This window comes from Delphinus delphis, chromosome 1 (assembly GCF_949987515.2).
Source record: "Delphinus delphis chromosome 1, mDelDel1.2, whole genome shotgun sequence".
Classification (NCBI taxonomy): Eukaryota; Metazoa; Chordata; class Mammalia; order Artiodactyla; family Delphinidae; genus Delphinus; species Delphinus delphis.
In genome coordinates, this window is record NC_082683.1 from 43,489,944 (window position 1) to 43,513,441 (window position 23,498).

At 36.3% G+C, this 23,498-nt stretch overlaps 1 protein-coding gene across 9 annotated transcripts in view; it reads right to left on the reverse strand.

Moving 5' to 3' along the window:
- The window catches only part of TUT4 (terminal uridylyl transferase 4), a 143,040-nt gene that overhangs the window by 115,622 nt on the left and 3,920 nt on the right, over positions 1–23,498 (reverse strand). The gene's annotated exons all lie outside the window — the stretch shown is intronic.

Here is a 23,498-nt window from a genome sequence, read left to right on the forward strand (position 1 = left end):
CCGCTCACCGCAACTAGAGGAAGCCGCGCAGCAACGAAGACCCAACGCAGCCAAAAATAAATAAAAATAAAGTAAAAAGCTGAAGAGTAAAAAATAAAAATTTTTAAACTCTGAAAACTATATGAGGAGTTAAAATCCACTTAGTAAATAACAGTGAAACGCCCATTAAGGAGGTTCTAATGTAATTCTAGCACTATGACATCAAAACAAGGGAACTTCAGAAGTAAAATGCTGTTTTACATTACTCAATAAGAATTTCAACTAAAAGGGAAATAAAACCTGCAATTGATGTACCACAATTAACATAAAAGGAAATGGAACAAAAATAACACAAGAATTCCAATCTATATGCAACACAGGGAATCAGCTTATAGAAGACTAAGTGGTAAAAATAACAGAAGAACTGCAATCTATATGCAACACAGGGAATCAGTTTATAGAAGACTACGTGGTAAGATCTTTCCCACATGACTTTCCTACTAAGTACTACCTATTTATACCACTAACCTACTTCTAACTTGATGCTCTAAACATGGGGAACCAACATCAACAGACTTTCTCCAGCTCTGAAGTACAAAGCAGTTTAAATAAATTCTTCTGAGGTAAGAAAATTTTAAAAAACCAACAGGATCCCAGAGTTTAGAAGTTATAGTAATATTCTGTATGATGATACATGTCATTATACATTTGTCAAAACCCACAGAATGGATATCCCTAAGAGTGAACCCTAAGGTAAACTATGGACTTTGGATGATAATGACGTGTTAATGGTGCATCCACTGTAACAAATGTACCACTCTGGTGCAGGGATGTTGATAGTGAGAGAGGTTATTCCTGTGTGGGGGAAGGGAGTTACATGGGTACTCCGTACTTTCTGCCCAACTTTGCTGTGAAACTAAAACTGCTCTTAAAGAATAATAATGTTTAGAAAAAAGATAATAGAAAGAAAAAAAATCAGAATCCGTTTTGTTCTAAAACATAATAGGAACTATTACACTTCTACCACAGAGCACAAACTATAAACAAATGAAAACACTACATTTTGTTAAGTAATTTCTATACTAGAAATAGCTTGTATACTACATATTATGGAAATCAGGTTATTTCCGAAATATTAGCAGTAATAAACCAAGCTTACAATGTTGATTACCTTTAAGGCAATAGTTCTCAAATTTTATCATTCATTAGAATCACCTGGAAGGTCCCATTCCCAGAGTTTCTGATTCAACAGGTCTGGGATTGGGGCCTGAGAATTTGCATTTCTCACAAGTTCCCAGGTGATTCTCATATGGCTAAACTGGAAAAGACACTTGAAAAATCAATGCTCTAAGGAATGTTTCTGAAAGTAGAAGTGAAGGAAAACCAAACTCTTCTGTATAATCTTATACACACGATTATAAGCTCCAAGAGGTAAGAAACCATTTCTCATTTTGCTTACCATTATATCTTCAATGCCTATTACAGTGCCTAGATCAAAGTAGACACTCAATAAATTTGTTAAATGGATTAATAAAAACCTAACTTATTTTTAATTATTCACACTTTAAAAACAAAATATAATAGATCCAAAAGATATTTAATTGCTTCATACTTTATATTGTCTACAATGTAACTAGAAAATATCTCGCTTCCCAATCCATCCCCTAGCCTCCTACCACCCAGGGTGGCCTGGATAAGTATGCCTCTTTCTATGGACTTTGTTCCTACCTTTCTCATAGTACTTAGCACTTAACACATTTCATGTGTTTACCTCCTATTTAGACTACAGGAATTTTTTTCCCAATGTGCTTCTTATAAAACAAATACACTTACACAGTTGAAAAAATGGCAAGGCAAAACAGCATTCTCCTACCAACTACCAATCTCCTCAGAAGCAACTACTGTCAACTCTTTTAGCTGTTTCTTCTGAGATTTATCTCCATATTTCTAAATTACATGCTTAAGCTGGTACTACCTATTTTGTTTTAGATTTAGATATTATCTACTGACTTCCTACAGACAGAATTGTACACACACTTATGTTCCCATCCCACCACCATCCTCCCAGGATGACTATAATATGATATGCCAATATTATTTATGGCTGAGCCAAATACGCCATTGCACAGAGTTTGCTACATATCTATCAAAATTCATTTTCCCCTTTTTCCTAGGCACATAGCTAAACTACATTTCCCAACCTTCTCTGCAGTTAGGTGTGTCCTTAGGATCAAGTTCTTACCTCCTCCATGCTCTCCCCTTCTCACTGGATAAAATTCTCAGTCATCCATCTTCAATCACATAGCCAACAATTAAATTTCAATCCAGACCAGTAGGTCTTAAACTTTTGTGCACAGGAATCAGCTAGTTCCTAAGTGCAGATTCTGATTCAGTAGATTTGGAGTGAGGACTAACATTCTGCATTTAGTCTAACGAGCCCAGGTAAAGTCCACACTGTTAGCCCTTGGCCATACTTTTGACTGGACAAAAATCATCAATGGAACTTGGGACTCCTGAATGACCACACACATTAAAGTATTCATCTGGATCTGGTGACTACTCACCTAGCAACTATTACATGAGACAGAAATAAAACTGTTTCTTGGGTCACTATACTATTAGATCTCTTTATCACAGGAACCTAGGCTTTTGACTTCAGCAACATATATACTATAGTCACATTTCTCTTTTGGTATACTTTTCAGTTTTACCTGGAAGTGTCTCACTTCTCTTAAGTTTTTTATATATCTGTCAATAATTCATTGACAGAACTGTAAATCTTCTCTCAATGTCTTCAAATACATCAAGCAACCCATGTGTTTGTTTTTATTGTCATTTTTCTCCCCTTGGACATCCCATCTGCCACCTTCTGATTACTACTAGATTTCCACCACACTTGTCAACCTGAGACTTTCCTTTTGCTATCATCCTACCAATTCCCATCTACTCTGTCATGCTGATTGACTCTTCTATTTTCCTCTTCCATAAGTTACTCCCTCTTTTTTGGTGTAGCATATCCTCCAGTAGCTTTCTAAGAAAGAAAACAAGAAAGGCATTGGAGAAAATAATTATGCCCTACTTCTGACATTTCATTTCATGTAGAGAGACAACCATTATCATAACATTCCTGCTTTCTTTCCACTCCATTCATTCCTTTCCTAGGGAGATGGGGTAACTTATTTCATCATTGAGTTTAGAAAAATGATCTGGGCAAAAGTAAGCACCTTCCCCTCTCCTTCCTCTTTGCATCCAGCTGTTCTCAGGAAAGAAAATTCCATTCTCTCATTCATACTCTAACATTACAGTTGCAAGCCCCACACAGGGCCTGTCACTGTTCAGCTCTGCCTATGCCTGAGTGGTTAAATCTGTCTATTTCTGGCAGTGAGGATTAGCAAGCCACTTGAAAATATAAGTCCCATTCTCCAATATGAATCTTATCCATAATAAAAATAATATTCTGGTCTCCATATGCTTCCTTTATCTCTCCCAGTTTGTTCAGAATTCAGGAAGGGAAAGAGAGTGCTATTTATTGGGCTCCCTTAAGCCCCAAAAGTAGGTAAGTTTTATAAGACTTTGCATGCCTGAAATGTCTTTATTCTTTCTTCATATTTTGTTTAATTAGGTTTGAACTTCTAAGTTAAAAATCATTCACTCAAAATCTTACAGGTATTGTTTCAACAATTTCTAGTTTCTAGTGTTACTACTGAGAAAATTATGCCATTCTTATTCTCCATCTCTTTTACTGAACTGTTTTTTTTTTCTTTATGGAAACTTTTAGGATATTCTCTTTGCCTCAGTGTTCTGTAATTTACAGGTGATAAGTCCTAGTATAGATATTTCTTTATTCATTTTGCTGTACACTCAGCTGGCTCTTTTAATCTCTAACTCAAGTCCTTCACTTCTGGAAATTTTTTCCATATTATATCTTCCATAACTTCCTCCCTTTCATCTTCTCTGCTCTTTTTCTAGCGCTCCTATTAATTGAACTTTAGGCCTCTTACACTGATCCTCCAATTATCTTTTCTCTCCATTTCCCATCTCTTTTTTGTCCTTCCTGGGTAACTTACTCAAATTCTTCCAACCCTTCTATATTTGGAGGGGGGACATGGAGAAAACCTTTCATATTTTCACTTCTAAGAACTAATTCTCTGATTATTCCTTTTCATAGCACTCTGATCTTCATCTCTTATTTCTGAAAACACTAACAATTGTTCTGGAACTTTTTTCTGCTCCCTGTATTGTCTGGTTCCTGAGTTCCTCATGTGCCTTCCTTCTTCTCTACCATGCATACTAGCATACGCATAATAAGAGTTTCAGAAGGAAAAGATAGACGGGGAAAGAAAAAATACTTAAAGACGGAATTCCCTAGTGGTCCAGTGGTTAGGACTCGCCGTGCTTTCACTGCCGTGAGCCCAGGTTCAACCCCTGGTTGGGGAACTAAGATCCCACAAGCCGTGCGGCGTGGCCAAAAAAAAAAAAAAATTGAAGAAATAATAGCCAAAAACTTCCCAAATCTGATAAAGACACAACTACACACATTCAAGAAACTCTATGAACTCCAAGCTGAATAAACTCATAGGAATCCACACCAAGACACATAACTGTTAAATTGTTAAAGGCAGAAGAAATTTTGAAAGCAACAAGAGAGAAGGAACTTCTCATACATGAAGAATCCACAATAAAATTAACAGCTGATTTCCCATCAGAAATCATGGAGGCCAGAAGGCAATGGAATGCCATATTTAAAATCCCAGATGAAAAACACTGTCAACCAAATATTCTCTAACCATGCAGAAAAACTATCCTTTATTAATGACAGAGAAAGTATGACACTTCCAGATAGACAAAAGCTAAGAAATTTCATTAGCAGACTTGTAGACTAGCACTACAAGAGATGCTAAAGGGAGTTCTTAAGGCTGAAATGAAAAGAAATTCGGCAGTAACTCAAAGCCATAAGAAATAAAGGACACTGGTAAAGGTAACTTAGCACAGATAAACATAAAAGCCAATATTATTGTACTGCTGGTTTGTAACTCTTCTTTTTCTCCTACATGATTTAAAAGGCAAATACATAAGAAGACAATTATAAACCTATGTTAATGGGCACACAATGTATAAAGATGTAATCTGTGACAATAACAATGAGAAAGAACAGAGACATATAGGATCAGAGCGTGTGTATACTATTGAAACTAAACTGGCATTACTCAAACTAGGCTGTTATAAATTTAAGATATTAGTTGTGCTGTTATCTGCAAGGCAACCACTAAGAAAATAATGTTTAAAAATACAAAAAAGGAAAAAAGGGAATTAAAATAGCACACTATAAAAAAGTCAACTGAATACATAAAAAGGCAGTAATAGAGAAATTGAGGAACAAAAAGCACGAGACATACAGAAAAGAAAAAACTAAAGAGCAGGAGTAAATCCTTCCTTATCAATAACTACTTTAAATGTATTGGATTGGCCAAAAAATTCCTTTGGTTTTTAAGTAAAAATAAAAGTCACATTTTTCATTTTCACCAAGAACTTCATGAGCAATGTATGCACTCTTTTGTTCCACTACCTTCTGCCATTTTTCAGGCAACTTCATAATTCCATCTTCCCAAAACTCTATCTTTTTGACCAAAGAACTGTTCCAGGTGCCTTTTACAGTCTTCCAGGGAATTGATATTTTTTCCAATAAGAGATTTTGTAAAAACTGAAATAAATGGAAATCTGAAGGTGCAATGTCTGGTGAATACGGTGGATGAATCACAACTTCCCAGCCAAGCTGTAACAGTTTCTACCTGGTCATCAAAGAAACATGCACTCTTGCGGTAACCTGATGGAAGATTAGGCATTTTCTGTTGACTAATTCCGGATGCTTTTCATCAAGTGCTGCTTTCAGTTCGTCTAACTGCGAGCAGTACTTGTTGGAATTAATCGTTTGGTTTTCTGGAAGGAGCTCATAATAGGGGACTCGCTTCCGATCCCACCATATACACAACATCATCTTCTTTGGTGTGGTTGGTGGTGATTTACTTCGCTTGCCTCACGATCTCTTCTGTTCCACATCATTGTACAGTATCCACTTTTCATCGCCCATCACAAATTGTTTTAAAAACAAAGTTTTCGTTACACTTAAGTAGAAAATCACATGCAGAAATATGGTCAAGAAGGTTTTTCTCACTTAACTTATGTGGAAGCCAAACATCAAAGCGATTAACATAACCAAGCTGGTGCAAATGATTTTCAGTGCTTGATTTGGATATTTTGAGTATGTCGGCTATCTCCCATGTGGTATAATGTTGATTGTTTTCAGTTCATGTCTCGATTTGATCACTATCAACTTCAAATGGTTTACCGGGCCATGGAGCATTGTCCAGTGAGAAATCTCCAGCACAAAACTTTGCAAACCATTTCTGATACATTCGATCAGTCACAGCACCTTCTCCATACACTGCACAAATCATCTTTTTTTTGGCATTTCAGTTGTGTTTTTACCTTTCTTGAAATAATAAAGCATTATATGCCAAAAATGTTGCTTTTTCCTTCCACCTTCAACATTAAAATGGCTACACAAAAATTCACCAATTTTGATAAGTTTTTTAAAGGCACACTAATATGACAGCTGTCACAATACAATCTAACAAAATTGTTTCAAATGAAGTTAAAGACAACGAAGAACCACTAGAGCCATCTTATGGAAACAAACGAATTTTTTCGCCAATTAAAAAATTAATTAGACTCTCCAAGTAAAGGCAGAGTTTGGAAAACTGGATTAAAAAATATATGATCCATCTATCATACTACCTACAAGAGATTCACTTTAGATACAAAGAAGCAAAGAGGTTGAAAATACAGGCTGGAAAAAGATATCAAGAGAGAACTGAGTTGGCTATATAATTGTCAGAAAAAAATATACTTTAAGTCAAAAACGGTTACAAGAGACAAAGAAAAGCATTATACACTGATAAAAAGTTTAGTCCAACAAGAATATATCACAATTATAAACATACATATACCTAATAACAGAGCCCCAAAAATAGGAGAGAAAAATTAACGAAATTGAAAAGAGAAATAGATAATTCTATAATAATAGCTGGATCCCTATCAAATTACCCATGACATTTTTCACCGAACTAGAACAAATAATCCTAAAATTCATATGGAACCATAAAAGACCTAGAACTGCCAAAGCAATCCTGAAGAAAAAGAACAAAGCAGGAGGCATAACCATCCCAGACTTCAGGCAATACTACAAAGCTACAGTAATCAAAACAGCATGGCATTGACACAACAACAGACATATGGATCAATGGAACAGAACAGAGAACCCAGAAATAAACCCACACACCTATGGTCAATTAACTGTCAACAAAGGAGGCAAGAATATACAATGAGAAAAGGACAGTCTCTTCAGCAACTGGTGTTGGGAAAGTTGGACAGCCATGTTTAAATCAATGAAGTTAGAACACACCCTCTCACCATACACAAAAATAAACTCAAAATGGTTTAAAGACTTAAACATTAGACATCACACCATAAAACTCCTAAAAGAAAACATAGGTAAAAAATTCTCTGACATAAATTGTACCAATGTTTTCTTAGGTCAGTCTCCCATGGCAATAGAAATAAAAACAAAAATAAACAAATGGGACCTAATCAAATTTACAAGCTTTTGCACAGCAAAGGAAATCATAAACAAAACAAAAGACAACCTACAGAATGGGAGAAAATATTTGCAAACCATGAGACTGACAAGAGCTTAATTTCCAAAATATACAAACAGCTCATACAACTCAACAACAAAAACAACCCAATCGAAAAATGGGCAGAATATCTAAAGAGACATTTCTCCCAAGAAGACATACAGATGGCCAAGAGGCACATGAAAAGATGCTCAACATCACTAATTGTTAGATCAATGCAAATCAAAACTACAGTGAAGTACCACTTCACACCAGTCAAAATGGCCATCATCAAAAAGTCTACAAATAACATATGCTGGGGTGGGTATGGAGAAAAGGGAACCCTCCTACACGGTTGGTGGGAATATAAGTTGGTGCAGCCACAATGGAAAACACTATGGAGGTTCCTCAGAGAACTAAAAACAGAGCTACCATAAGATCCAGCAATCCCACTCCGGGGCATATATCCGGACAAAACTGTAATTCAAAAAGATACATGAACCCTATGTTCACAGCAGCACTATTCACAATAGCCAAGACATGGAAACAACCTTAATGACCATCAACAGATGAATGGATAAAGAAGATGTGGTACATATATACAATGGAATATTACTCAGCCATAAAAAAGAACATAATGCCATTTGCAGCAACAGGGATGGACCCAGAGATTGTCATACTGAGTGAAGTAAGTCAGACACAGAAAGACATCTATCATATGATATCACTTATATGTGGAATCTAAAAAAAAGGAGTACAAATGAATTTATTTACAAAACAGAAGTAGAGTCACAAACGTAGGAAACAAACTTATGGTTACCAGGAGATAAGGGGGGGAGGGATAAGTTGGGAGACTGGGACTGACATATACACACTACTATATATAAAATACATAACTAATAAGAACCTGCTGTATAGCACAGGGAACTCTACTCAATACTCTGTAATGGCCTATATGGGAAAAGAATCTTAAAAAAAAAAAAGAGTGGATATATGTATAACTGATTCACTTTGCTGTACACCTGAAACTAACAGAACATTGTAAATCAACTCTACTCCAATAAAAATTTTAAAAAAACAAAAAAAGATGTGGTACATATATACACTGGAATACTACTCAGCCATAAAAAAGAACAAAATAATGCCATTTGCAGCAACATGGACGCAACTAGAGATTATCATACTAAGTGAAGTAAGTCAGAAAGAGAAAGACAAATACCATATGATACCACTTATATGTGGAATCTAAAGTATGACACAATGAACCTATCTATGAAGCAGAAACAGACACACAGACATAGAGAACAGACTTGTGGTTGCCAAGGGGGAGGGAGTGGGGAGGGGGGATGGACTGGGGTTTGGGGTTAGTAGATGCAAACTAGTACATACAGAATGAATGGAAAACAAGGTCCTACTGTATAGCACAGAAAACTATATCCAAAATCCTGAGATAAACCACAATGGAAAAGAATATTAAACAGAATGTATACATATATTATATACATTATATATAATATATATATATGAGTCACTTTGCTGTATGGCAGAAATTAACACAACACTGTAAATCAACTATATTTCAATTAAATAAATAAAATAGTTGGAGACTTCAATACCTTTCTTTCAATAACAGAGCAACCAGACAGAAAACCAATAAGGAAATAGAGGACTTGAATAACGTTATACACCAATGAGACTTAACAGATAAATCCAGAAGACTCAACCCAACCTCAGCAGAATACATATTCCTCTCAAGTACACATGGAACATTCTCAAGGATAGACTATTATGTTAGGCCACAAAACAAGTCTTAATAAATTTAAAAAGACTGAAATCATACAAATTACCTTTTCTTATCACAGTAGACTGAAATTGGAAATCAAATCAATAACAGGAAAAAAACTGGAAAATTCATAAATATGTGAAAATTAAACAATGCACGCAAACCAACGGGTCAAAGAAGAAATCACAAGGGCAATCGGAAAATACCTTGAGACAAATGAAAACAATGTTTTTTGTTTTTTTTGCGGTACGCGGGCCTCTCACTGTTGTGGCCTCTCCTGTTGCGCAGCACAGGCTCCAGACGCGCAGGCTCAGCGGCCATGGCTCACAGGCCCAGCCGCTCCGCAGGATGTGGGATCTTTCCGGACCAGGTCATGAACCCGTGTCCCCTGCATTGGCAGGCGGACTCTCAACCACTGTGCCACCAGGGAAGCCCAAACAATGTATTTTTTTAAGCAACGTATTATTTTACCACAATTTTTTAAATGGAGATAAAAGGATATTTGATATAATTTTTTAAAATAAGGATTATAAAAGAATACTATGAACAACTGTACATCAACAAATTGGATAACCTAGGTGGAATGGACAAATTCCTACAAACACACAAATTACCAAAACTGAGTCAAGAGCAAATATAAAATATGAATACACCTACAACAAGTAAGTAGACTGAATCAGTAATCAAAAACCCCTCAACAAAAAAAGCTCACAATCAGAAGGCTATACTGGAGAAGCTTACTCAACATGTAAAGAATCAATACCAATCCTTCTCAAACACTTCCAAAAATTGAAAAGGAGGGAACACTTCCTAACTCATTCTATGAGGCCAGCATTACTCTGACACTCTGAATATATATGCAAAAAATCATCAACAAAGTACTAGCAAACCAAATTCAGCAGCATATTAAAAGGGTTATACACCATGACCACATGAGATTTATCTTCAGAATGTAAGGGTGATTGAATTATCAATGTGATAAACCACATTAATAGACTGAAGGAAAAGAAAAATACGTGATCATCTCAACTGATGCAGAAGAAAGCATTTGACAAAATCCAGCACCTTTTCATGATATAAACACTCAAACTAGTAACACAAAGGAACTTCCTCAACGTAATAAAGGCCATCTACAAAAAAAAAAAAAAACCACCCAAAACGAAAACAAAACGAAAAACACACAGCTAACATCATACTCATTAGTGAAAGACTTAAAAAAATTTCCCTTAAGACCCACAATAAGATAAAGATGTCTGCTTTTGCCACTTCTATTTAACACAGTACTAGAAGTTCTAGCCAGAGCAATTAGCCAAGTAAAAGAAATAAAAGGCAACCAAACTGGAAAAGAAAAAGTAAAACTATGTTTGCAGATGACATGATATTAAATGTAACAAAATCCCAAGAATACACACAAAAAAACAGAGCTAATAAACAAATTCAACAAGTTGCAGGATACAGAATCAACACACAGATTTCTTTACAGTAGCAAACAATCCATAAATGAAATTACAAAAATGATTCCACTTACAATAGAATCAAAAAGAATACAATACTTTAAGAATAAATTTAGGGGCTTCCCTGGTGGCGCAGTGGTTGAGAGCCCACCTGTCGATGCAGGGGACGCAGGTTCGTGCCCCGGTCCAGGAGGATCCCACACGTCGCGGAGCGGCTGGGCCCGTGAGCCATGGCTGCTGAGCCTGCGCGTCCGGAGCCTGTGCTCCGCAACGGGAGAGGCCACAACAGTGAGAGGTCCGCGTACCGCAAAAAAAAAAAAAAGTAATAAAGAATAAATTTAACAAAGGAAGCAAAAAAATTTTTACCCTGAAAACATTACACTACAAAACATTACTGAAAGAAATTAAATAAATAAATGCAGTGACATCCCATGTTCATAGATTCCTTCCAGTCTACTTTCCCTACCTACCTCTTTCTTGCTCTTCCCTTTTCAGACCTTGGTCACTCACTGCCTATGGGTAACTAAGGAATCAGGAAGTATTTTAAGTTCATGTGACCTACAGCCGAAGGGAGTAGAACATTCGAAAACACACCTTTTACAATGTTTATCATTCACCTTAAAAGAATTAAATACTCCACTCCTTGCTTATTGTTATCAACATCAAGAGTCCTCAAAACTATTTAGTCTGCTTTCCCAGTGCTGCCAAAAGCTGGAGACTGGGCAGAATTCATAAACTGCAGCCCACTGTGCACTCACCCATTTGTTTCCTTCACTTAAGTCATTGCCAATGACTTATATTGTTAACAATACTACCCAAAGTGATCTACAGACTCAGTGCAATCACTATCAAAATCACAATGGCATTTTTTGCAGAAACAAAAACCCATCCTAAAAGTCATATGGAATTTCAAAGGACTCTAAATAGGCAAAAAAATCTAAAAAAAGGAAAACATTAGTTGGAAGAATAACACTTTCTTATTTCAAAACTTACTACACAAATCTACAATAACCAAAACAGTCTGGTAATGGCATAAGGAAAGACATGTATCAATGGAACAGAATACAGAGCCCATAAATAAACCCTTACATACGTGGTCATTCGATCTGACAACAGTGCTAAGAGCACTGAATGGAGGAAAGGACAGTCTTTTCAATAAATGGTGCTGGAAAACTGAACACGCCTGTTCAGAAGAATGGAGCTGGACCCTGACCTTACACCAGTTGCAAAAATTAACTCAAAATGGATCAAATAAGACAAGACACTAATTGTAAAAGCAGCAGACAGGAAAAAAACTCAAATGACCATTTGAGCCTTTTGAAAAATTATAGAAAAACTGTCATAAAACAATAAAATATATTACCATACAGATGTAAACTAGACTGAGGAACTCTCTATTCTGTTATGGAGTGATAGTGAAGATATACTGTTAAGTGAAAAAAAGTAATATACACAGGCACGTGTAGTAAGCTAATTTTTTGTAAGAAAGAAGAGAATATATATACCTATATTTTCAGAAATAAACAATACAAGGATAAAAACAAAAGAACAAAGACCTAAATTTAATATCTATACTAAAACTATACCTTATACTCTACACAAACACACACGTAAATATAACTGCATAAAAACTATAAATCTTCATGACCTCGGATTTGGCAACAGTTTCTTAAATATGACATCAAAAGCACAGATGACAAAAGAAAAAAATAGATAAATTGGTCTTCATCAAAATTTAAAATTGCATCCTTGACATCCATCTTGACAATGATTTTTTTGGATTTGATACCAAAAGCAAAGGCAACCAAAGCAAAAAAACAAAAAACCAAGTGGGAATCCTCATGCAACTGCTGGTGGGAATAAAATGATGCAGTTGATGCAGAAAACAGTTTGGAAGTTCCTCAAAAAGTTAAACATGGAATTGCCATATGATCTAGTAATTCTACTCGTAGGCATATATCCAAAAGACTGAAAATAGGGACTCAAACAGATATTTGTACACCATGTTCACTGCAGCATTATTCACAACAGCCAGAAGGTAGACGCAATCAAGCATCTATCAACAGATGAATGGATAAACAAAATGTGGGATACACACAATGGAATATTACTTGGCCATTTAAAGGACGAAACTCTGACACATGCTACAACATGGATGAACCTTGAGGACATCATGCTAAATGAAATCAGTCACTCACAAAACGGCAGATATTGTATGATTCAATTATATAAGATATTGAGAATTGGTAAATTCACAGGGAAAGTAGAACAGAAGTTATCAGGGGCTTGTGGGAAAGGGGAATGGGAAGTCATTGCTTAATAGGTACAGAGTTTCTGTTTGGGATGATAAAAATAGTTTTGGAAATAAATAGTGGCAATGGTTACACAACATTGTGAATGTACTAATGCCACTGAATTGTACACTTAAAAAGGTTAAAACGATAAATTTAATGTGATGTATACTTTACCAGAATAAAAAAATTTTTAACTCAAAATATTTAATCGAAATAATGTGTATTAAGCTTATATAAAATATCACAAACCTCAAATTTTAAATGTCAATCATATTCTAAAATAGCTAAAGGTTTAAAAAAACATAACTTTTTATATGGGTAAATCAACTGACAGTTTTTATGATGAAAGGCAAGTAGAATTGTGCCCTCTTCTCTCAAATTCAGTTTTGTAAATAAATGGGATTTCCAAACTAAATTACCTAGATCCTCATCTAAAGCCCAATTAGCTAGGTTTTCCGGATTAATCAAGCCTTTTCCTTCTGTGTTCATCTGGTAAAGCTTTTTTGGCCACTGGTCAAAGAAGTTTAGTTTAAGTCATGCTTCTTTTCACAAGCAATTTGTTGATTAAAACAGCCTGAGGTTGCCAATTGTTTTTTGGGCTTTTTTCTAATGAGATATGGAGATCATCTGGATCCCCTAATTATCCAAGCCACACTTTCCTCTTTTTCCTTATAAACAAATAATCAAGAACAAGCTCTATCTATATGAAGAGTTCTGTGATGCAAGATTCACTAGAAAGTTCTTGATTCTTCCAACATCAGGCAGCTCTTTGGTATTTATGTATAACAAAGTAGCTAACACTTTTTAAGTGTTACTTGTTTGTTGGGGAGACAAAGTTTGTCCCACAGGTCCAAAAATTGTGATATGTAACTGTGCTGGTCCTACAACTCTTGTGCTACTAACACCATATTCATTTTGAAATTTCATATACTGTATCCCTTGGAATGGGCCAGGTTATGCTGCAATAACAACCTCTACAACTCAGTGTTTATCACAACATACATTGATTTAACAACTCATGCAAAATCCTCTGTGAATTAAGGTGACTCTCTAAGGCAGCTGTCCTTTATGCATTGGCTCAGCATTCCAAGCTGTTTTAATCTTACGTTACCTCCCATATTAGCAAAACAGAGGGAGAAGGCATAGCACTGCTCACCTTTGCTCACATTTCATTTACCAAAAAAAGCCACATGGCTGCACCTAACTTCAAGGCAATAAGGAACACAACCCTCAGAATGCCTCAAAATAAAGGAGCAGTAACAAGGCTTATCACATTAGTACAAGGTGAAATAAGGCAGTCTCTTTGTCTCGACCCATGTTACTATTTCCCTCCAATCTCTTTGTTCAGGGCTAATTTCATGGTCATGTGATCTGTGCAGTTACAGAGGGCTCCATGCTCAGAAAGATGCTGTGCTTGGTTTAAAGCTCTCCTGTCACCAACTTGAAATTCTTAATAATTTTATCTTTGAATCTGTGTTTTGTAGTGAAGTCTAATAGGACAATGGAACATGCACAGGAGCAGGAGATATATGCAAAATGTATACCTTGCCATTCGTTTCCACCTCATTCTCATATAGATTTGGTGATGTCCCGTGAACACAGAATATCGGTGGAGCCATGATGTGTGGGGAGTTCAGCAAGACTCAATGTGAATATTAAGTAAGCATGTTGTCTACAACTAAGTAAGCAAGGGTACTAACAGCCCAAGAAGCCACACTTTGTTTGAACCATAACTTGCTTCAAACACAGAGGAAAGGCAATGGAATTGTAAGAAACATGTATGATCAAAAAGCCTATCATGTCTTTTCTTACTCATGTTACTTCCCTGTATTAACCAACCACTTATGCTGAAAGTGACAACACAGAAGGAAAGGGAAAGATAGAGCAAGCCACAGTTCCTTTTCCTTTCAGTCCTGCCAAATCAAAGGTAAAGACTGTTGGTAGAATGTGCAAGTATAAGAAATGAAATAAAAACAGCGAGTAAGTTTTGTGCAGTGTTTTCCCTGTTCTGGTAAGAATGAAATATATATGTACAAGCTATGAAATTTGAGCAATTCCACGTAAGAGTTAAATAATCATATATTTGCATTTAAATCTGGCATTGCAAAATACAAAGTTGAACAGTAAAATTCATGCTTATTTAACAATTTTAATGTTCTTTATTTACAATGACATTAAAAAGGAAATAAAACAAGCTGAGAGTAAGATCAAAGAAGAAGGAAAAAACCTTGATGTTTTAGTAACTTTAACAGCACTTTTTTTCCTGCGTTTTGAACTAGGGACCCTGCATTTTTATTTTGCACTAGGCCCTGCAAATTATGTAGCTGTGCTTTTATTTGCTCAGGTAAAAAAATATAAATCTGTAATTAGTTTTAACAAAGATTAATTTTCAACATTCACATATAAGGTGCTCAGTTAAAAGCTGGAGATACAAAGATAAATAATAGGCTCATGTCTAAAAGGGGAGATAGTCATATAAACAAATAATGACAATATTATGTGACACATGCTAAGGAAACCCTGAGGAAAGAGCCGAAGAAAAAGGCTTCTACATGGAGATAATATTGAGCTGAGAAAGAATTTCTCACTTAAGAGAAGGAGTAAGACAAGATTTGTATGTACTAGACAAAATATATTTCTAAAACTCTGACAGGTTTTTTAGGATGTAAAATAGCATGCATAACGATGAATACAGGAGATGAACTGGGAATGTAAATTGGTACACATATTTGCACACCAACTCAAGTTTAGACTTTAACAAAGAGAAGCCATAGATGATAAGCAGAAGAGTAACACAATTTCTGCTTTAGATTAACTTCTGCAGAACAGGAAGACAGAGAAGAGAGGAAAAGGAGATGTCACAGAAGTAAACAAGAATAGTTATCAATAATAGTAAAAAGTATTAAAAGGTTATTTAGGGGCTTCCCTGGTGGCGCAGTGGTTGAGTCTGCCTGCCGATGCAGGGGACAAGGGTTCATGCTCCAGTCCAGGAAGATCCCACATGCCGCGGAGCGGCTGGGCCCGTGAGCCATGGCCACTGGGCCTGCGCATCCCGAGCCTGTGCTCTGCACCGGGAGAGGCCACAGCAGTGAGGGGCCCGCGTACCAGGAAAAAAAAAAAAAAAAAAAAGGTTATTTAGGGCCTTAACACAAGCAATTTTAGTGGGATTGCGGAGAGGGAAAAGTTGTGTTAAAGTTAAATGGGTTTCTTCCCAGAAGATGCTTCAATATCCTAATAAGCACTGTAAATCTCTAAGAGTGAGATCTAATTTGCAACATTTCCCAGATTTATTTGACTAAAGAAACATTTTTTGCCAGGACCACCTATCAGCATCTCAAAGGACTGTGAGGAACACAAGTTTTATAACATTGTTCTATGAAACAGAAGTCCAACACTGACTGAGAAAGGCAGAGGGCAGTAGAGGGCTTAAGGCCAGGGTAAAACAATACTAAATGTGAGAAACAGGAAAGAAATCTGACTAAAATACTGCCCAACTGTGTTAAAGACCTAACTACATATATAACACACCAGTCTACTAGTTTATACAATTTACAGATATTTAAGTTCATACTGGGTAGGGGACTGACAGAATGAATATTTCAATAGAGTAAGCAAACACAACAGTAATGGTACTGGTGAGGGGGAAGGATAAAACCCAAAAGAGGTTATGTACAAAGAGATTAGGGATAGATGAGAAAACTAAAGAAATGAGAAAGATGCACATACAGATATTAAGGAGATTTTGGTCAGAAGTAGAACCATTTTGGAACCATGAGTAGGTGTTTCAAGGAAGGTAGAGTTGAATACCACTGGAATACAGAAATTAAGGAAAAATAAAGTTAAGATGTTAGGTAACCTTCAGTATTATGCTTCCAACTGCCTGATATGACATCAAAAATTATACCAAAGTATCAGTGAACATAAGGGAGTGACATAGAGGTTCCTAGATTGAAATAACAAAGTCAGGTAAGAAACAGCCAGTAGGGCACCAGTCTTTTTTTTTTCTTTGAATTTTTTAATTTAATTTTATTTATTTTTTTATACAGCAGGTTCTATTAGTCATCGATTTTATACCCATCAGTGTATACATGTCAATCCCAATCACCCAATTCATCACACCACCAACCCCACCACCCTGCCACCTTTCCCCCTTGGCAGTATGACACCAGTCTTAAAAGAAGAAGAATTTTAGAGGAGTATAGAAGAATAGACAGACACTATATAGAAAAACATGGGTCTGGTTTTCTGGCTTTGAGGAAGGAGGTGTGAAGGGAACAAGCTACAAACCCCCTAGAGGATTCAGAATAATGGCTCTCAATCATTTTTCTAACCCATCTGAGAAACAGAATACACAGCCAACAGAAATAAAGAGGAACACAAGAATGGGAGGTGGGAGAGGCTAGCTGTGAGTGGTTTAAAAGACCTTCCAAAGTGATTATGAAACACCTTCCTAAGGAGGTGTACCTCTCATATAATGAAAATTACTGGTTTAAAACTGGTACTATCACAGAAAGCTTAAATACAAGTTCCAAACACTAACTACTTTTTACCTGTATGACAGAATTCAAGACACTGTCTCATACCATAAGTTCCTACAAAAAGTCCTGGAGCCCTTACAAATTTTTCAATTTAAAAAAAAGATTTGTTTAAATAGACATTTCTCCAAAGAACACATTCAGATGGCCAAGAAGCACATGAAAAGCTGCTCAACATCACTAATTATTAGAGAAATGCAAATCACAACTACAATGAGGTATCACCTCACACCAGTTAGAATGGGCAGCATCAGAAAATCTACAAACAACAAATGCTAGAGGGTGTGGAGAAAAGGGAACCCTCTTGCACTGTTGGTGGGAATGTAAATTGATACAGCCACTATGGAGAACAGTATGGAGGTTCCTTAAAAAACTAAAAATAGAATTACCATATGACCCAGCAATCCCACTACTGGGCATATACCCAGAGAAAACCGTAATTCAAAAAGACACATGCACCCCAATGTTCACTGCAGCACTATTTACAACAGTCAGGTCACAGAAGCAACCTAAATGCCCATCGACAGATGAATAGATAAAGAAAATGTGGTACATATACAAAATGGAATATTATTCAGCCATAAAAAGGAATGAAATTGGATCATTTGTAGAGACGTGGATGGATCTAGAGACTCATACAGAATAAGTCAGAAAAAGAAAAACAAATATCATATATTAATGCATATATGTGGAACCTAGAAAAATGGTACAGGTGAACCAGTTTGCATGGCAGAAATAGAGACACAGATGTAGAGAACAAATGTATGGACAACAAGGGGGGAAAGTGGTGGTGGGGGATGGTGGTGTCATAAATTGGGAGACTGGGATTGACATATATACTCTAATATGCATAGAATGTATAACTAATAAGAACCTGCTGTATAAAAAAATTAAATAAAATTTAAAAATTTTTTAAAAACAGGTTTGTTTTGAAGATACAGTATCAGCTAATATATTCATTCATTCATTCATTTATCTTTGCACACCTGTAAAGTTAACAGTCTTGCAGTATTTCCACTTTATATATTAATGAGGCACCCTGAGTATATGACTTGCCTAAAATGACACAAATGGGATTGTTTTATGACAAAAAAGAAGAGACATATTTTTTGGTTCAATACTTAGGCACTAAGATATGTCCTTAGCCTAAACCAGCAGTTCTCAAACTTTCTGACCTCAGGATGCATTTATACTCCTAAAAATTACCAAGAATCCCAAGAACTTTTGTTTATGTAAGTTATAGCTATTAACACTTACATCATTAGATATTAAAACTGAGAAATTTTTCAAATACAAAATACACTATTAACTCATTCTATGAGGCCAGTATTGCCTTAATACCAAAACCAGACAAAAACATTACGAGAAAACTATACACCAATGTGTCTTACGAATACAGATGCAAAATCCTCAACAAAATACTAGCAAACCAAATCCAGCAACAAAAAGTTACACACCAGGATCAAGTGTATTCTATACCAGGAATGCAAGGTTGGTTCAATATTAAAATCAATCAATGTAATACACCATATTAATAAAATAAAGGACAAAAACCACACAGTCATCTCGAGTGACACACAAAAAAGCATTTGATAAAATCTAACACCCTTTTACAATAAAAACACTCAACAAATTAGGAATCAAAAGAAACTTTCCTCAATCTGACAAAAAACCCACATGTGACATCATACTTAATGGTGAAATGTTTTCTCCCTTAAGAACAGAAACAAGGATATGTTGTCTTCACGTTTTTTTTAACATTTATCTATTTATTTATTTATTCATTTTGGCTGCGTGGCTTGCACGATCTTAGTTCCCTGACCAGGGATTGAACACAGGCCACAGAAGTGAAAGCACCGAGTCCTAACCACTGGACCTCCAGGGAATTCCCTGTTGTCTTCACTTCTCTTCGACACTGTACCAGCCAGGGCAATTAGGCAAGAAAAAGAAATAAAAAGCATCCAGACTGGAAAAGAAAAAGTAAAACTATCTATATTTGCAGATGACATGATCCCATATGTAGAAAATCCTAAGGAATCCTCAAAAAACCTGTTAGAGCTAATAAATTAGTCCTGCAAGATTACTATCCAAGATCAATATACAAAAATCAATTGTATTTCTACATACTAGCAATGAACAGTCCAGAAGTGAAGTCAAGAAAACAATTCCAGGGCTTCCCTGGTGGCACAGTGGTTGAGAGTCCACCTGCCGATGCAGGGGACATGGGTTCGTGCCCTGGTCCAGGAAGATCCCACATGCCGCGGAGCAGCTAGGCCCATGAGCCATGGCCGCTGAGCCTGCGCGTCCGGAGCCTGTGCTCCGCAACGGGAGAGGCCACAACAGTGAGAGGCCCGCGTACCACCAAAAAAAAAAAAAAAAAAAAAAAAAAAAAATTCTATTTACAATTGGTACTGTAAATTATACCTCAAAGAAAAAGAAAAAGAAGAATACACTATTACACATTCCAATACCATCAAAGTAATAACAAAAGAAGTACAAGATTTTCTTCAAAAATTGACAAGTGGATCCTAAAATGCACACGGAAATGCAAGGGACTCAGAACAGCCAAAAACAATCTTGAAAAGGAAAAGTTAAGTTGGAGAACTCACAACTTCAACTTCGATTTCCCAATTTCAAAACTTCTACAAAGCTACAGTAATCAAGACTGGGTGGTGGGACTTCCCCGGTGGTGCAGTGGTTAAGAATCCTCCTGCCAATGCAGGGGACACGGGTTCGAGCCCTGGTCCGGGAAGAGCCCACATGCCGCGGAGCAAATAAGCCCGTGTGCCACAACTACTGAGCCTGCGGTCTAGAGCCCACGAGCCACAACTACTGAGCCCATGTGCCACAACTACTGAAGCCATCACGCCTAGAGCCTGTGCTCCCCAACAAGAGATGCCACCGCAACGAGAAGCCCGTGCACCACAAGGAAGAGGAGCCCCCACTCGCCACAAATAGAGAAAGCCCGCGCACAGCAACAAAGACCCAACGCAGCCAAAAATAAATAAATAAATAAAAGGAAAAAAGACTGGGTGGTACTGGCATAAGGACAGACATACAAATCAACGGAGAATCCAGAATCAATTGAGAAGCCAGAAACAAACAGAGACTTTTATGGTCTATTGATTTTCAACAATGATACCAAGATCATTCAACAAGGGAAAGAATAGTCTTGTCAATAAATGGTGCTAGGATAACTGGATAGCCACATGCAAAAGAATGAAGTTGGACCTCTGCCTCACACCACATTCAAAAATTAACTAAAAATGGATCAAAAACCTAAATGTAAAAGCTAAAACTATAAAACTGGTAGGAAAAAAACACAGGTGTAGATCTTTGTAATTTTGGCTTATATCTCTTGGATATGACTCCCAAAGCGCAAGAAGAAATAGATAAATAGGACTTTATCAAAATCTAAAACTTGGGTGCTTAAAAAAACATACTCAAGAAAATGAAAAGAATTAAATGGCAGTTCCTCAAAAACTAAACATAGATTTACCACATGATCCAGCAATTCCACTTCTGGGTACATTTCCAAAGAACAGAAAGCAGGGACTCAAACAGATATTTGTACACCCACATCCACAGCAGCAGTATTCACAATAGCCAAAAGGCAGAAGCAACCAAAGTGTCTATCAACGGATGAATGGATAAACAAAATATGGTATATAAATACAACAGAACATTATTCAGCCTTAAAAAAGAAGCAAATTCCGACACATGCTAAAACGTGGAAGAACCCTGAAGAAACTGTGCTAAATAAAGTAAGTCACAAAAGAACAAATATTATATGACTCTAATTACATACAGTAGTCAAATTCATAGAAACAGAAAGTAGAATGATGGTTGCTAGGGGCTGAGGGGAGGAGGGAATGAAGAGTTACTGCTTAAGGGCACAGAGTGTTAGTTTAGGAAAAAGGAAAAAGTTCTGGACATGGATGGTGGTGATGGTTGCACAACACTGTGAATATACACTTAAAAATGGTTAACATGGTAAATTTTATGTTATATTTTGCCAAATTTTTTAAATTTAAAAAAAGAAAATGAAAAGATAACCCACAAAATGGGAGAACATTTTTGCATATCATTTATCTGATAAGGGTCTAGTACGCAGAATATATAAAGAACTCTTACAACTCAACAATAAAAATAATCTAATTTTTTTTAATGAACAAAGGATTTAAATAGACATTTCTCCAAATAAGATATACAAATAAGCAACAGACACATGAAGAGATGCTTAACATCATTAGTCATTAGGGAAGTGCAAATCAAAACCACAATGAGATACCACTTCACCAGCTAGGATGGCAATAATTTAAAAGATGGACAATAACAAGTGTTGGTGAGGATGTGGAGAAATTAGAACCCTCATACATTACTAGCGAAAATATAAGATGGTGCAGCCTCTCAGGAAAATAGTTTGGCAGTTCCTCCATAAAGTTAAACATAAATGTATCAAAACACTCAGCAATTCCACTCCTGGGTATATATCCAAGAGAAATGAAAACATACATCCTCACAAAAACTTTTACATGAATGTTCAAAGAAACATTATTCATAATAGCCAAAAAGTGGAAATAACCCAAATGTCTATCAAATGATGAATGGATAAACAAAATGTGGTATCTCTATAGAATACATTCCACAGAATGTAGTATTATTCAGCCATAAAAAGGAATGAAGTGCTAATACATGATGTATTAGGGACGAACCTTGAAAACATTATGCTTAGTGAAAGAAGCCAGGCACAAAAAGCCACATGTTATATGACTCTATTCACATGAAATATCCAGAATAGGCAATTCCAAAGACAGAATGAGACAGAAAGCAGTTTAGTGGCTGCCAAAAGCTTGAGGTGGGGGGGATGCAGGGTGATTGCTAATGGGCACAGGGTTTCTTTTGGTAAGATGAAAATGTTCTGGAATTAAACAGTAGTGATGGTTACATAACCTTACGAATATACACTGAACTGCATGCTTTTTTTTTTTTTTGGTCACGTAACGCAGCATATGGGATCTTAGTTCCCCAACCAGGGATCAAACCCATGTCCCCTGCATTGGAAGCGCGGAGTCTTAACCGCCAGACTGCCAGGGAAGTCCCTGAACTGCATGTTTTAAAAAGGTGAGTTTTATGGTACTGTAAATTATATCTCAAAGAAAAAGAAAAAAAGAATACACTATTACACATTCCAATACCATCAAAGTAATAATGTTTTCACATTTATCTATCACTCTACATTCCAGATGAGAAAATGAAAGGGGAAAAGGTAAATATCTTCTTAATATTACTATGAAAACAGTTACGACTCAAAGACCCCCAAAAGGTCCCCAAACATAGTTTGAATACCGCTGAACTAAACTAACCCTCAGCACAAGACTGGAGCTATTTATAGTTAATGACCAATCAATTTTAATGTTAATTAAATTATTTAAACTACAGTGTACAGCTGAGACTGACAAAATGCAATCAGATTTCATTATCATCTTAATTCATACTTTATGTTCTTAACAAAACATTTTTTGACAACCTATGCGACTATACTGAATTTAACATCCTCTGCATACTAAATTTTGACAACCTAAGCTTAAGGTGCAACATAGTATAGTGGTTAAGAGCTCTAACTCTAGACTCAGACACCCTGAGTTCAAATCCTGGCTCAGCAGCAAACTAGCTCTGAGATCTTATCCAAGGTATTTAGTCTTTCTGCAGCTACTTTCCTCACCTATAAATACTGATAATATAAAAGGAGTTGTTGCGAGGGCCGATGAATACTTCTA